At 45.7% G+C, this 13,518-nt stretch overlaps 1 protein-coding gene across 5 annotated transcripts in view; it reads left to right on the forward strand.

Moving 5' to 3' along the window:
* ablim2 (actin binding LIM protein family, member 2) overlaps positions 1–13,518 on the forward strand; it is a 104,959-nt gene that overhangs the window by 1,211 nt on the left and 90,230 nt on the right. The gene's annotated exons all lie outside the window — the stretch shown is intronic.

The raw sequence follows: 13,518 nt of genomic DNA on the forward strand, positions 1-13,518 counted from the left end.
CCGCATTCAGTTCACCCCCTATGGTGCCCCCCTTTTGTAGGCCCGTGGATACTCTCCTCCCGCAAAAAAAATGACATTATTTTTATGAAGAAAATGTTCCGAACTAAGTTGCCTAGAATAGTCGAATACAACATCAAATCAAATACATTTTTATTTGTCACATGCTGTCATGCCCTGACCTTAGATATCTTTCTATGTATTTTGATTAGGTCAGGGTGTGACTAGGGTGGGTACTCTAGTGTTGTATGTCTGAGGTTTTTTATGTCTAGGGTTGTTGTATGTCTAGGGGTTTTTGTATGTCTATGTTGGCCTGATATGGTTCCCAATCAGAGACAGCTGTTTATCGTTGTCTCTGATTGGGGATCATATTTAGGCAGCCCTGTTTCCCACTTTCTGGTGTGGGATCTTGTCTATGTGCAGTTGCCTGTCAGCACTCGTTTGTATAGATTCACGTTTCGTTTTGTTATTTTGTTAGTTTGTTCAGCGTACATTCTTTTAATAAATAAGAATGTACGCATTCCACGCTGCGCCTTGATCCAATCCTTATAACGAACGTGACAGAAGTGCGTGTCATCAGCCGGTAACACCTGTACCGGTCCCACGCATCAGACCTCCAGTGCGTCTCCACAGTTCAGTAAGTCCTGTGCCTTCTCCTCGCACTCGCCCTGAGGTGCGTGTCATCAGCCCGGTGCCACCTGTACCGGTCCCACGCACCAGGCCTCCAGTGTACCTCCACAGTCCAGTATGTCCTGTTCCTGCTCCTCGCACTCGCCCTGAGGTGCGTGTCCCCAGCCCGGTACCACCAGTGCCGGCACCACGCATCAGACCTCCAGTGCGCCTCCACAGTCCAGTACGTCCTGTGCTTCCTCCCCGCACTCACCCTGAGGTGTGTGTCATCAGCCCGGTACCACCAGTACCAGTCCCACGCATTAGGCCTCCAGTGCGCCTCCACAGTCCAGAGGTTCCGGCGACAGTTCCCAGTCCAGAGCTTCCGACGACAGTTCCCAGTCCAGAGCTTCCGGCGACAGTTCCCAGTCCAGAGCTTCCGGCGACAGTTCCCAGTCCAGAGCTTCCTGCGACAGTTCCCAGTCCAGAGCTTCCTGCGACAGTTCCCAGTCCAGAGCTTCCTGCGACAGTTCCCAGTCCAGAGCTTCCTGCGACAGTTCCCAGTCCAGAGCTTCCTGCGACAGTTCCCAGTCCAGAGCTTCCGGCGACAGTTCCCAGTCCAGAGCTTCCGGCGACAGTTTCAAGTCTGGAACCTCCAACGACGGTCCACAGTCCGGAGCCTCCAACGACGATCCACAGTCCGGAACCTCCACCAACGGTCCACAGTCCGGAACCTCCAGCGACGGTCCACATTCCGGAACCTCCAGCGACGGTCCCCAATCTCGGGTCTCCGGCGATGATCCACGGTCCGGTGCCACAAAAGCGGAGGGATCAGCGTAAGCAGGGGGGACTGCGTCCAGAACCGGAGCCGGCACCGAGGGTAGATGCCCACCCGGAACCTCCCCTATAGTTTCTGGTTTGCGGCCGGCAGCCTGCACCTTTGGGGGGGGGCCCTGTTTCCAACTTTCTGGTGTGGGATCTTGTCTATGTGCAGTTGCCTGTCAGCACTCGTTTGTATAGCTTCACGTTTCATTTTGTTATTTTATTAGTTTGTTCAGCGTACATTCATAAATAAGAATGTACGCATACCACGCTGCACCTTGGTCCGGTCCTTATAATGACTGTGACACATGCGCCAAATACAGCAGGTGTAGGCGGACCTTACAGTGAAATGTTTACTTACAAGCCCTTAACCAACAATGCAGTTTTAAGAAAAATAAGTGTTAAGTAAAAAGAGAAAAGTAAAAAATGAAATAAAAATAACAAATAATTAAAGAGCAGCAGTAAAATAACAGTAGCAAGGTTAGTCGAGATAATCGAGGTAGTATGTATATGTACAGGTAGTTAGGGTTAAAGTGACGATGCTTAGATGATAAGCAGAGAGCAGAAGCAGCGTAAAAAGGGGGGGGGGGCATTGCAAATAGTTTGGGTAGCCATTTGATTAGCTGTTCAGGAGTCTTATGGCTTGGGGGTAGAAGCTGTTAAGAAGCCTTTTGGACTTAGACTTGGAGCTCCTGTACAGCTTGCCGTGTGGTAGCAGAAAGAACAGTCTATGACTATGGTGGCTGGAGTCTTTGACAATTATTAGGTCCTTCCACTGACACCGCCTGGTATAGACGTTCTGGATGTCAGGAAGCTTGGCCCCAGTGATGTACTGGGCCATGCGCACTGCCCTCTGTAGTGCCTTGCAGTTGGAGGCCGAGCAGTTGTTGCCATATCAGGCAGTGATGCACCAGTCAGGATGCTCTTGATTGTGCAGGTGTATAAGTTTTTGAGGATCTGAGGACACATGACAAATCTTTTCAGACTCCTGATGGAGAATAGGCGTTTGTCATGCCCTCTTCACTAATATCTTGGTCTGTTTGGATAGTTTGTTGGTGATGTGGACACCAAGGAACTTGAAGCTCTCAATCTGCTCCAATACAGCCCCATCGATGATAATAGGGGCATGCTCGGTCTTCCTTTTCCTGTAGTCCACAATCATCTCCTTTGCCTTGATCACGTTGAGGGAGAGGTTGTTACCCTGGCACCACACGGCCTGGTCTCTGACCTCCTCCCTATTGGCTGTCTCATCGTTGTCAGTGATCAGGCCTACCACTGTCCTCGCCAAACTTAATGATGTTATTGGAGTCATGCCTGGCCATGCTGTCATGGGTGAACAGGGAGTACAGGAGGGGACTGAGCACGGGTCCCCCGTGTTGAAGTTCAGCGTGGCAGATGTGTTGTTACCTACCCTTACCACCTGGGGCGGCCCATCAGATAGTCCAGGATTCAGTTGAAAAGGGAAGTGTTTAGTCCCATGGTCCTTAGCTTAGTGATGAGCTTTGAGGGCACTATGGTGTTGAACGCTGAGCTGTAGTCAATGAATAGCATTCTCATGTAGGTTTTCCTTTTGTCCAGGTGGGAAAGGGCAGTGTGGAATGTAATAGAGATTGCATTATCTGTGGATCTGTTGGGGCGGTATGCAATTTGGAGTGGATCTAGGGTTTCTGGGATAATAGTGTTGATGTGAGCCATGATCAGCCTTTCAAAGCACTTCATGGCTACAGATATGAGTGCTACGGGTCTGTAGTGGTTTAGGCAGGTTACCTTAGTGTTCTTGGGCACAGGGACTATGGTGGTCTGCTTGAAACATGTTGGCATTACAGACAGGTTGAAAATGTCAGTGAAGACACTTGCCAGGTGGTCGGGTACATGTCCTGGTAATCCGTATGGCTCTGCGGCCTTGTGAATATTGACCTGTTTAAAGGTCTTACTCACATCAGATACAGAGAGCATGATCACACAGTCGTCCGGAACAGCTGATGCTCTCATGCATGCTTCAGTGTTGCTTGCCTCGAAGCGAGCATAGAAGTAATTTAGCTTGTCTGGTAGGCTCGTTTCACTGGGCAGCTCTCGGCTGTGCTTCCTTTTGTAGTCTGTAACAGTTTGCAAGCCCTGCCACATAAGACGAGCATTGAGGCCAGTGTAGTACGATTCATTCTTAGTCCTGTATTGATGCTTTGCCTGTTTGATGGTTCATCGGAGGGCATAGCGGTATTTCTTATAAATGTCCGGGTTAGAGTCCCTCTCCTTGAAAACGGCAGCTCCACTCTTTAGCTCAGTGCGGATGTTGCCTTTAATCCATGGCTTCTGGTTGGGGTATGTAGGTACGGTCACTATGGCGATGACGTCATCGATACACTTATTTCAATTATTGATGAAGCCACTGGCTAATGTCACTGGGGGCGGAGTTAGCCTGCAGATTTCTTTCATACTATCCAGGTCTGTGCTCAAACATTTCGAGCTTCTACTTTTAAAAATCCACCTTTCCAGAAATAAGCCTCTCACCATTGCCGCTTGTTATAGACCACCCTCAGCCCCAGCTGTGCCCTGGACAACATATGTGAATTGATATGTGAATCAACTAGGATCTCAGCAATCCCTGCCTGATTGTCTGCATCCGTAAAGGGTCCGCAGTCAAACGACCACCCCTCATCACTGTCAAACGCTCCCTAAAACACTTCAGTGAGCAAGCCTTTCTTATCGACCTGGCCCGGGTGTCCTGGAAGGATTTTGACCTCATCCCGTCAGTAGAGGATGCCTTGTTGAGGGCCCTCGGAGTGTGGTGTCAGGAAAATAACCTCACACTCAACGTCAACAAAACTAAGGAGATGATTGTGGACTTCAGGAAACAGCAGAGGGAACACCCCCCTATCCACATCGATGGAACAGTAGTGGAGAGGATAGTAAGTTTTAAGTTCCTCGGCATACACATCACAGACAAACTGAATTGGTCCACCCACACAGCAGCGCCTCTTCAACCTCAGGAGGCTGAAGAAATTCGGCTTGTCACCAAAAGCACTCAGAAACTTCTACAGATGCACAATCGAAAGCATCCTGTCGGGCTGTATCACCGCCTGGTACGGCAACTGCTCCGCCCACAACCGTAAGGCTCTCCAGAGGGTAGTGAGGTCTTCACAACGCATCACCGGGGGCAAACTACCTGCCCTCCAGGACACCTACACCACCCAATGTCACAGGAAGGCCATAAAGATCATCAAGGACAACAACCACCTGAGCCACTGCCTGTTCATCCTGCTATCATCCAGAAGGCGAGGTCAGTACAGGTGCATCAAAGCTGGGACCGAGAGACTGAAAAACAGCTTCTATCTCAAGGCCATCAGACTGTTAAACAGCCTCCACTAACATTGAGTGGCTGCTGCCAACACACTGACTCAACTCCAGCCACTTTAATAATGGGAATTGATGGGAAATGATGTAAAATATATCACTAGCCATTTTAAACAATGCTACCTAATATAATGTTTACATACCCTACATTATTCATCTCATGTATATGTATATACTGTACTCTATATCATCTACTGCATCTTTATGTAATACATGTATCACTAGCCACTTTAACTATGCCACTTTGTTTACATACTCATCTCATATGTATATACTGCACTCAATACCATCTACTGTATCTTGCCCATGCCGCTCTGTACCATCACTCATTTATATATCTTTATGTACCTGTTATTTATCCCCTTACACTTGTGTCTGTCTATAAGGTAGTAGTTTTGGAATTGTTAGCTAGATTACTTGTTGGTTATTACTGCATTGTCGGAACTAGAAGCACAAGCATTTCGCTACCCTCGCATTAACATCTGCTAACCATGTGTATGTGACAAATAAAATTTGATTTGATTTGCTCTTTAAAAGTGGTATCTTTTTCAAACAGAAATTTGCATCCTGTAGCACTAATTACCAAAAGTTTTGGGACACTGTAAAGTCCATGGAGAATAAGAGCACCTCATCTCAGCTGCCCACTGCACTGATGCTAGGAAACACTGTCACCGCCAATAAATCTTCGATAATTTCAATAAGCATTTTCTACGGCTGGCCATGCTTTCCACCTGGCTACCCCTACCCCGGCCAACAGCTCTGCATCCCCCGCAGAAACTTGCTCAAACCTCCCACCCCCCGCTTCTCCTTCACCCAAATCCAGACAGCTGATGTGCAAAATCTGGATCCCTACAAATCAGCTGGGCTGGACAGTCTGGACTCTCTCTTTCTAAAATTATCAGCCGAAATTGTTGCAACCTGTTCAACCTCTCTTTCGTATCATCTGAGATCCCCAAAGATTGGAAAGCTGTCAGAGCAGCTCACCGATCTCTGTACCTGTACACAGCCCATCTGTAAATATCACACCCAACTACCTCATCCCCATATTGTTATTTTTAATGTTTCCTCTTTTGCACCCCAGTATCTCTACTTGCACATCATCTTCTGCACATCTATCACTCCAGTGTTAATGCTAAATTGTAATTATTTAGCCTCTATGGCCTATTTATTGCCTTACCTCCCTAATCTTACTACATTTGCACACACTGTACATATATTTTTCTATTGTGTTATTGACTGTACGTTTGTTTATCCCATATGTAACTCTGTGTTGTTTTTAATCGCATTGCTTTGCTTTATCTTGGCCAGGTCGCAGTTGTAAATGAGAATTTGTTCTCAACTGGCCTACCTGTTTAAATAAAGGTCAAATAAAAAATAAATAAATGTGGTGTATTCCTCAATGCCATGAGAAGAATCCTGGAACATATTCCAGTCTGTGCTAGCAAAACAGTCCTGTAGTTTAGCATCTGCGTCAGCTGACCACTTCTTTATTGACTGAGTCACTGGTGCTTCCTGCTTTAGTTTTTGCTTGTAAGCAGGAATCTGGAGGATAGAATTATGGTCTGATTTGCCAAATAGAGGGCGAGGGAGGGCTTTGTATGTGTCTCATTGTGTGGAGTAAAGAGTTTTTTCCCTCTGGTTGCAAATTTAACATGCTGGTAGAAATGAGGTAAAACAGATTTAAATTTCCTTGCAGCCACTAGGAGCGCCGCCTCTGTATGAGCGTTTTCCTGTTTGTTTATGGCCTTATGCAGCTCACTGAGTGCGGTCTTAGTGCCAACATCGGTTTGTGGTGGTAAATAGACAGCTACAGAACGCTCTTGGTAAATTGTGTGGTCGACAGGTTATCATTTTTGTACCTTTATTTAACTAGGCAAGTCAGTTAAGAACAAATTCTTATTTACAATGACCACCTAGGAACAGAAGGTTAACTGCCTTGTTCAGAATGACAGATTTTTACCTTGTCAGCTCGGGGATTCGATCTATCAACCTTTCAGTTACTGGCCCACCGCTCTAACCACTAGGCTACCTCAGGCGAGCAAAACCTTGAGTCTTCCTTATTATTGTTTACAAATATACATAGGCAGCCACCCCTTGTCTTACCGGAGGCAGCTGTTCTATCTTGCCGATGCAGTGTAAACCCTGCCAGCTGTATGTTATCCGTGTTGTCGTTCAGCCACGACTCTGTGAAACACAAGATATTACCGTTTTTAATGTCCATTTGGTAGGATATTTGAGATCGTAGCTCGTCTATTTTGTTATTCAATGATTGTACATTGGCTAATAGGACTGATGGTAGAGGCAGATTACCCACTCGGATCCTTACAAGGCACCCCGACCTACGTCCCTGATATCTCTGTCTCTTTCTTGTGGAAATGATGGGAATTTGGACCTTATCGGGTGTCTAAAGTACATCCTTCGTGTCCGACTCATTAACAAAAACATCTTTGTCCAGTGAGATGTGAGTAATCGCTGTCCTGATATCCAGAAGCTCTTTTCGGTCATAAGAGACGGTGGCAGAAACATTATGTACAAAATAAGTTACAAATAACGCGAAAAAACACACACAATAGCAATTTCTAAATGTGGTTGTGCATCAGCAGTTTCTCTGACCACACTCAGAAGGTCATAACCGGATACATTCGGTTTTCAGGGGAAATGGAAAGAGAGCCTGCGACGCGACATCTGCTTTTGGACCTTAAGAGGGAAGGCGGTAGGTGCATCCCAATATAGTGACCGGAGTATGGGCAAGTGAGTGGGTATGTCGAAAGGAAAGTAATGGGCGTGTGGAAAGGAGTGAGTGTGTCGAAAGCGCTCTGCTATAGGTTAGACAGGTTTTTAATATTATTTGATTTGACCCCCTTTTTCATGGTATCCAATTAGTAATAGTTACTGTCTTGCCTCATCGCTGCAACTCCTACGGACTTGGGAGAGGGGAAGGTCAAGAGCCATGCGTCCTCTTTCTTTACACGCAACTACCATACATTGAGATAGCCTACCGCAAGAGTTTGAACTTCTGTTTTTAAGCCAGAGGATGAGCCTGAGTCGTATTTCATTGTTAGTTTTATACAAATAACTGTACATTTTCAGTTATAAAATTGAGAATTGTTTTTGTTTTTGATGGGTGTATTTTTGCTTCATGCATTGTATACATGTGCTTACTGTGACTGTCACCCTGATATTGGCTACTAGGTAGCTACTTCCCATGTGTCCTTGTCTTGTTGCCGTTCATGCCCTCCCCATTGAGCAGTAGATTGTATTTTTGTATGTATCAAGGTGACATCTCAATCAATCAATCAAATGTATTTATAAAGCCCTTCTTACATCAGCTGATGTCACAAAGTGCTGTACAGAAACCCAGGATAAAACCCCAAACAGCAAGCAATGCAGGTGTAGAAACACAGTGACTAGGAAAAACTCCCTAGAAAGGCCAGAACCTAGGAAGAAACCTAGAGAGGAACCAGGCTATGAGGGGTGGCCAGTCCTCTTCTGGCTGTGCCAGGGTGGAGATTATAACAGAACATGGCCAAGATGTTCAAATGTTCATAAATGACCAGCATGGTCAAATAATAATAATCACAGTGGTTGTAGAGGGTGCAACAGGTCAGCACCTCAGGAGTAAATGTCAGTTGGCTTTTCATAACCGATCATTGAGAGTATCTCTACCACTCCTGCTGTCTCTAGAGAGTTGAAAACAGCAGGTCTGGGACAGGTTGCACGTCTGGTGAACAGGTCAGGGTTCCATAGCCGCAGGCAGAACAGTTGAAACTGGAGCAGCAGCATGACCAGGTGGACTGGTGACAGCAAGGAGTCATTAGGCCAGGTAGTTGTCGTGTCTTTGGCTATGCCGGATTAAGTGATATGACATGCTATTCTATAAAATCATTTCTCTGTAATTAATATTACCTGATTGAGCTAATCATGTAAATGTAATTAACTAGAGAGTCGGGGCACCACAAAATAATATTTATAGAGCTGTTATTTATAGAAGCTGTGCTATCATAAATACAGTATCTTATGCATTCTAAATTACCGCCCATTTGGAAAAGGAAAATGCAATAAATATTTACTCTGAGCTGCGCTTCAGTAGGTTGGTGGTAGATGGAAGGTCGTGTTGCCAAACCGAGTCCTTTGTCCTTTGAAGAATGTCTACGTTGTAGTAATGTCGTTGTGTGATAGACGGGATACTCTGTCTGTTCCTTCCTAACCCTCGTTTGCAGCTGCTGTTGCTAACTCAACGGCTAGGAGGTATCACTTCTGTAGTGAATAATAGTTCAAAGTTCATACCATTCGCAACCAAAGCTCACGCTGATGTTGGCTTCGTTCTGTAGTTATTATCTGAACCATTCTGACATGTATGTTTTCTTAGTTGTCCTCACATCCTCGGAACAGGAGGTTATATTGTCGTCAAGGCTTTATATAGGAAGGGAGAGGTGTGTTTGAAAAGTTTTATAACCCATGTCCCTTCACAGGGGCGGGCCACTGATTGAGCAGAGCCCTAAACCCAAATCTCACATTTTAGAAGCTAAAATCACATTTCATCCCATCACGAATAATTTATTTTCAAACATTTAAATTAAACAACAATTCCATGCGAATCCGATAACTCTGATGTGTAGACTTTCCACTGTAGAGTTTATGTCATCTTATCATTGAGGAGAATGTCTCAGATGACAACCGAACTGACATCATATTCATTAAGTACCACCGCATATGTTCAATTGGTCGGATTACCAGAATATAGTTAATTTCCCCCCACCTTCTGATGTTCCCAGAATCTCTATGTTAACCAAGGGGTTTGCAAATGTAACATCAGTAGTGTAGAGAGAGGAAAAAGGGGGGGGGAAGAGGTATCTATGACTGTCATAAACCTATCCCCAGGCCAACGTCATGTCATAGTCCTGAGGCATGGTCCTAAGGCTCAGGTCCTCCAAGAGAGAAAGAAAGAAAGAAAGAAAGAGAAGACAGGAGAAATATTCCAGATATAACAGACGGACCCTAGCCCCCCGACACATAAACTACTGCAGCATAAATACTGGAGGCTGAGACAGGAGGGGTCGGGGGACACTGTGGCCCTGTCCGACGATACCCCGGGACAGGGCCAAACAGGCAGGATATAACCCCACCCACTTTGCCAAAGCACAGCCCCCACACCACTAGAGGGATATCTCCAACCACCAACCTACCATCCTGAGACAAGGCTGAGTATAGCCCACGAAGAACTCCCCCACAGCACAAGCACGTCGATACAACACCGGTGCACTGGTCACCGGCTTATTGACTCATCGTGCAGCCCAATCAGCCACGAAAAACGGTCTTGAGTGGCAACACATCTGCCCAATTAGCTCATTCGCTTTCCATATACCCACGGCTTTCGACACACCCACTCACCCATACTCAAGCTGCTATATTGGGCTGCGGTTACATGCTTTAAGAAGGCAACACTCCATCTTAACTCCACATTTACTGGATGAGTCGAACAGTGCAGAAGATAACCTCCCCCGACAGTTTATTTTTCTCTCTCTCGTCAGGACAAGAAAGAAAGAAACGCCTTATACGTTAGGCTGGTCACTGACAGTCATTCGATTAGCCCATGTCAACTAACATTTTTCCGATTGGTCAGTTAGTCTAGCGGCCAGCTATCAAACTTGTACCAGTCATGGTCGAAATTACCGACCGGGGGCCCCGATTTGATTTTGTTAGTCACTCTCACTCAGAAATCATATTAAGGATTGCTAACATTTCTCTCCACCAATGGCATAATGTGTAGAATTGCAAGAAATGAACTCTAAAACTCATTCCAGCCTTTCATAGCTCCTCCCACCAGTCTCATCTGGTAGGTACGCAGACCCCCGAGCCACTGCGACCCCTCATGATGACTTTAGATTTTTTTGTGGCCCCCACCCCCATCAAAGTTACCCATCCCTGGCCTATGGGATCCAAATCATAATCGATTTGATGAAATCAAGAACGTAGAAGCTGTCCGAGCTGCCTCTCACTACTGAGACAGAGCAGAGGCATGACACAAGCAACACAGGCAAACAGCTTTAATGTGGTAGACCAATACTGGGCACAGTAAGGGCTCTCCTGTTTGCACAGCTGACGAGAAGAGGGTTGGAGTTTGTCTGTGAAATGAGGCAGGAATATGTAGCGGTCCTCTGTTCTCATCAACACTGTCTTGTAAACTCACCCCGAGAGGTGTACTGAGGAACAGAAAATAACAAAGTGACATATTCCGTCTTGGACAGGTCAAACTATCTGTCTTCTCTGCCCAATTCATTTTCATGGGACCTGTATGTTAGTGGAATGATGGGTGAATGTTAGAGACGGCTGTTGATGGAACGGTTTGAATTGGAGTGGGAAATGGGAAAGTGTTCAAACTACGTGGTCACGGCTGGCTTCCACAATGGGTTCGGTCATTCTACTGGGCTGGCTGCTCGTGATGATGTGCTGGATCTGCTGCGGGACAGATTGCTCTGTGGTATTTGAATTATAGACGTTGGTTGATATCATATGTTGAGGGAAGCTTTCACTGTAGTATCTCGTCGCTGTCAGAGGAAAACCTCATAACAAAACTTTTTGTCCCTTTTCAATTTTTGTTTATTTACTTTTAACACGTATAGAAAGCAGTACATTCCCATCAATGTACTGAAATTAAGTTATTGTATGTCCGTTAATTGGAAAATATGGTAGTTTATTTGTAATTTCCAGATTTTTTGTTGTTGTTTTGGAGATAAGATGTTTTTATCCGACAACTCTGGCATTGCAAGCGACAGGCGCTACCACCTGAGCCACACAGGAACCCATTGAAACAGCTGAGTAGCTCTTTACTGACTGTGTTTGCCGGCTTTCAGAGTTCTCGTGGTTAGCAGACATCAATTTCTTCTGTAACGGATGGCGATGCTTTAGGATCATTTACAGTTAGCGTTGACCGCTAGCTAGCCTCGCCGTCCTCAGGGAGTGATTATCAATGACCAACTGGGATGAACGGCCTGTGAATCGCTAGGATAATTCAATCTGTTTCCGCCATTGGTCGAGGAAGAGGCAAGCTGATCAATATCCCCTTTACCAAGCTAAGGCTCTAGGCAGTTTGTACAGGGGTCAATGGCTTCTATCCTCTTTGATCCTATGACATTTTCCCCACAATAGACCCAAGTTGGTTATTGGACTCTTAATCAGTTCATTACAATATGCTATGCTAGCCTAGTGTACGTCAGTCAAGCAGTTATTCAGGGACAGTATGAACTCATCGTGTTGGAACGAGGGCTGCGTCATCGGCAGCCATGTTGCAGAATCAATCTGGAGCTACTGGAGTCACTAGAGAGTCCCTATCCTCCTAACATGGCCCTGTGAACTGGGGCTGTGGCCAAATCACACTCTCTGACTGTGTCTGGATGGATCAGTGTGCCAGGGCTGTGTAGGCCCAGCAGGGTCAAAGTCAAGGGGAAAAGTCAGGCCCATCTTTTGTTATACAGTAGTAATCTAGGCCCAAAGTAACTAGTCATGTTTACATAGAGCAGGGTTTCCAAAACTCAGTCCTGGGGCCTCTCAGTGGTGCACGTTTGAGTTTTTTTTTTGACCTAGCACCACACAGCTGATTCAAATAATCAAAGCTTGATGTTGAGTTGATTCTTCAAATCAGCAGCTGTGTAGTGCTATAGGGCAAAGCCAAAATGTGCACCCCTGAGAGGCCCCTAGGACATAGTCATTTTTTCTTCTTCTAAATGCTACTCTGATTTACTCAAAATACCCTTGAAATACCACTTTAGACTAGTGTACACACAGTAAAAAATAACACAGGATGATCATTGATATAAAGACACTTGACAATACAATAATATGCCTGGACTCTGAAGTGTGGGATGATTGGTGGTTGTTGTGTTTCCACTTAGGCTCTCTGGCTCAGGCTTCCTCCGCCAGCCAGTAGATAGAGAGAGAAAATGTGTCTACGGTCATGGTACATGAGTGCAAATGTGCAAGTGTCATGCATTTAGAAGCATGTGCTGCAGGGGATCAGTGTAGAACTGTGTGTGCCTCTTTGTCAGTGATGATGAAGTGTTTACACATGTGTGTTGTGTACAGTGTGTGTGTTGCCTGTGTCCACGTGTGCGTGGACTATGTGTCTCCCATGGGCATTCATGAGCGTAGGCAGGTACACGCACACACACACGCACGCACACACGCACACACACAAGCACACGCACACACACACACACACACACACACACACACACGCAAATAGAAGTGGGCTGGTCAGGAGACTACAGCGGTTGGTAGAGACTAGATCAATAGTGATCTCACTGGTGTTAAGCCTGAGCCCGGGCTTTCACACACACCGGCAATTAAGCCTGCAATGTGGCATGGCCCTGTGACATTTCCTCTGCCAACTGTCTTAGTGGAGGCTTTAATGGATAGACGGAATGGCATGTGCCTTCTAGATGACCCCATCCATCAAATATCTGCCGCTGATTGGCTGGGCGAGGCCTGTCATTTGTAAAAGGGGGTTTTAGAAGTTTCAATGGATTTCTTTGTGATATTATTTGCATGGAATATGCTGTATGTCATTTATTTTTTCTTGTTGTACCATTGATGTCCATTGGAGTTTAGTTGATTTCAGTGAAAGATCATTAGTGTTACCATTGCCACTATGGAAATACAGCCAATCCAACATCATCGTGTGAGTGTACTGCCAAAGACATTAAATACTTTATAATATATATTTAGATTTATTAAACATTA

This window comes from Oncorhynchus mykiss, chromosome 9 (assembly GCF_057628025.1).
Source record: "Oncorhynchus mykiss isolate SJ-2025 chromosome 9, ASM5762802v1, whole genome shotgun sequence".
NCBI lineage: Eukaryota > Metazoa > Chordata > Actinopteri > Salmoniformes > Salmonidae > Oncorhynchus > Oncorhynchus mykiss.